Source organism: Camelus bactrianus, chromosome 3, assembly GCF_048773025.1.
Source record: "Camelus bactrianus isolate YW-2024 breed Bactrian camel chromosome 3, ASM4877302v1, whole genome shotgun sequence".
Taxonomy (NCBI): Eukaryota; Metazoa; Chordata; class Mammalia; order Artiodactyla; family Camelidae; genus Camelus; species Camelus bactrianus.
In genome coordinates, this window is record NC_133541.1 from 7666696 (window position 1) to 7669331 (window position 2636).

General features: G+C 42.8%; 1 long non-coding RNA gene across 1 annotated transcript; it reads right to left on the reverse strand.

The window, feature by feature from the left end:
- Positions 1–203: 203 nt before the first annotated feature.
- Positions 204–2427, reverse strand: LOC141575208 (uncharacterized). Its single transcript, XR_012502603.1, has 2 exons — positions 2300–2427; positions 204–946 (listed from the first exon to the last, which is right to left on the reverse strand). It is a non-coding gene; the product is annotated as an uncharacterized LOC141575208 (long non-coding RNA).
- Between the last annotated feature and the right edge of the window lie 209 nt (positions 2428–2636).

The following is a 2636-nucleotide window of genomic DNA, read 5'->3' on the forward strand; positions in this document are numbered from 1 at the left end:
TCTTCAGGTTGAAAATGAGTCAACTTTTCTCTGTATCAGTTCCCTGGATCATATTTTACCCAATAAGATTTAATTTCTAAGCCCCTTTGGTTGGGAGTTTCCATTTGCAACCTATTTCCCCACATCAATTCTATAAAATCCTACTTCACCAGAGCATTAATAAGCATTACCACCCCCAGTATGTCAAGCACATTGAGAAATCATTAAAAACAAGTTATTTATTGTGAGTTTAGTCAGAAGATTGAATCAACTAACAGACTTTTAACTTCTGGGAGGAAGCACCGATACTCATGGTTTCCCTTATTCACTGGACCCCAGACTCCATTCCTTGTGGGGCATCTTGGCCAACAGTTTTCTGTAGAATGAGGAAGAGAAGAACTTATCCAGGGAATGACCCCTGAGAACACAGTGCCCCCATATGCAGTGGGGGCTGTGGTGATGACTGAGTGCCAGTGGGGCTTCGTGCTGGGACAGCAGGGGATGCCCCTGACTCAGTGACTGACAGACACCACCCTGTTCAGATGAACACCTCAGACACAGAGTGTCATTAACCGAGCCCTGGAACAGCAGGTCTAACCATTGCACGTGGCCGGTAGAGGGTCCTGGGGTTCAGGTGGGATCATTGCCTGTAATCACACTGCTTGTGCCTTTGCCTGCGTTGCATTTGCTTCTGTTTCCAACAGACTTTGGAAGCCAAATCAATTATTCTTCTCTCTTCTAGATTCAGCCACTTCCTATTATAAATGTAGCTAATTTGCAGGCAGAATAAAAGCCCGTGTACCTCTCCATCTAAAGTCTCCTTTTTGCTGTGTGCTTGAGCCCAAGTTGTGGAAGACTATATGGCGACACCGTCTAACAAGGCAGACAGCAAGGTACAATAAAGATGCTTCTCCTTATGTCTATAAACGAGCTGTCACCAGCCGTGGAAGCAGCGGGCAATGGGTAACTGAAAGAGATGAAGGCAGGTTAGAGAGAACATCTTGCACGGGGAGCAGGGGTGCAGAGGCAGCTGAAGAGCCCGGAGGGTAGTGACCATGCCTATCCTGGGCACATGGGGCTGAATCTGGTGCAGACGCAACAGACTGCTTTTGAATAAATGGTAAATACAGAGCACTGAGAATTTTCCAGCAGAAGCCTCAGGCTTAGAGTCTACTGAATTTTGTGTGAGATGGAAAAAATTCTATTTTTGAGTAAAATTTCCTGAAGAAGTGTTAGGTGGTTTGCCAAAAAATGCAATTTATCTTGATAAACTGTAATGTTATAAAAAGGCAAAAAATACATCTGGCATGATCATTTCCCAGATAATGCAGAAGGAGGGCTCCTGAAAATGGGAAATGATGAAGCTTGGATATTAATGCTAAAACCTGGGCAATCTGCTGACTTTAGTTATTATAAAGTGTCAGGCAATTAAACTAAGAGAGAAACCTTTTCTCAATTAGAACTATGACATGGCTCTGGGACATTAAAAAGTGACATTCACAATAATATGCCCACAAGAAATCACACCTTTCTGAAAGACAACCTGAGATTAAAAATATACATTTAACATATTAAAATTCAAACCCCATATCAGAATCTAAATTAAAAAGTATTTGTACCTGAGTTCAGCTATCTGGAGAGTCCCCCTGACCCCAGCTTCCCCCAGCCACCCTCTCTGCAGGGAACAAGTTTCAGCAGGCTCTGGTCTCCTAATCCCTCAGATGGCTATCATTACAACTTCAATCACCATAAGATAATTTATGTTTTGTGCTGATATATTTATATAAGATTCTCTACCTCTAACGTAAACAATTTCTCACGTGGCTGGGGAAATAGAGAAAGAGGGGTGGAAGGGAGAGACAAGGTGTGTGTATACAATACGTGGGAAATTGAGAGCATTTCAAACACCCCCCCCCCCATGTGCTTGAATACACACACCAAACCAAGTGCAAATTACACTTTAGGTTGACTCTAATTTTTCTCAAATTGGGAATATAATGCAGAACTAAACAAATATCATTATTCTTCTGAGCTGTTGACCGCTAGTTTACACAAAACTGGATGCCTTCCTGCTTGGTGAAAATAAAAATATTACAAATCTAAATCTAGATTTAAACTTAAAAATTTAAATTTAAATACCCAACATGCTCAGGTGTTTTTCCCCCCTCCCCTCTCCCCCCTCCCCCCAACTCCTCCCTTCTCCTCCTCCTTTTCCTCCTCTCTCTCTTCCTTCTCTTCTTCTTTTCTTGACCTGTGGTGACACATTTTGCAGACATTTAGAATTTCTGTTACCCCCATAAAAGTGGCTGCCAAGAATTACCTCCTGCCCCCTAGTACCCATCTTGGAGTGAAGAAAACGTCCAGCTGGCACCTCTAATCCGTTCTGAGTGAGATCATCGGTGTGCACTTGGCAGACGCCTCTTACGGTCACACACTCCCTTGGTGAGGAATCGGGACTTTGACCCTTTGGGACTGACCTGTAGGGTTCTGTTTGCTCAGACAGTCCCGGGTGAGCAAATCCAGTTTGGATTTTGAATTGATTGAGGAAATGCCTTTCTCGTTTGGGTATATTGTTCTCTGATGTTGCTAAAGCTAATAATTAATGAAATTCTTAATAAGCAAAGTTGGTAGGGTGACCACAACAAACTCTAGTAAGA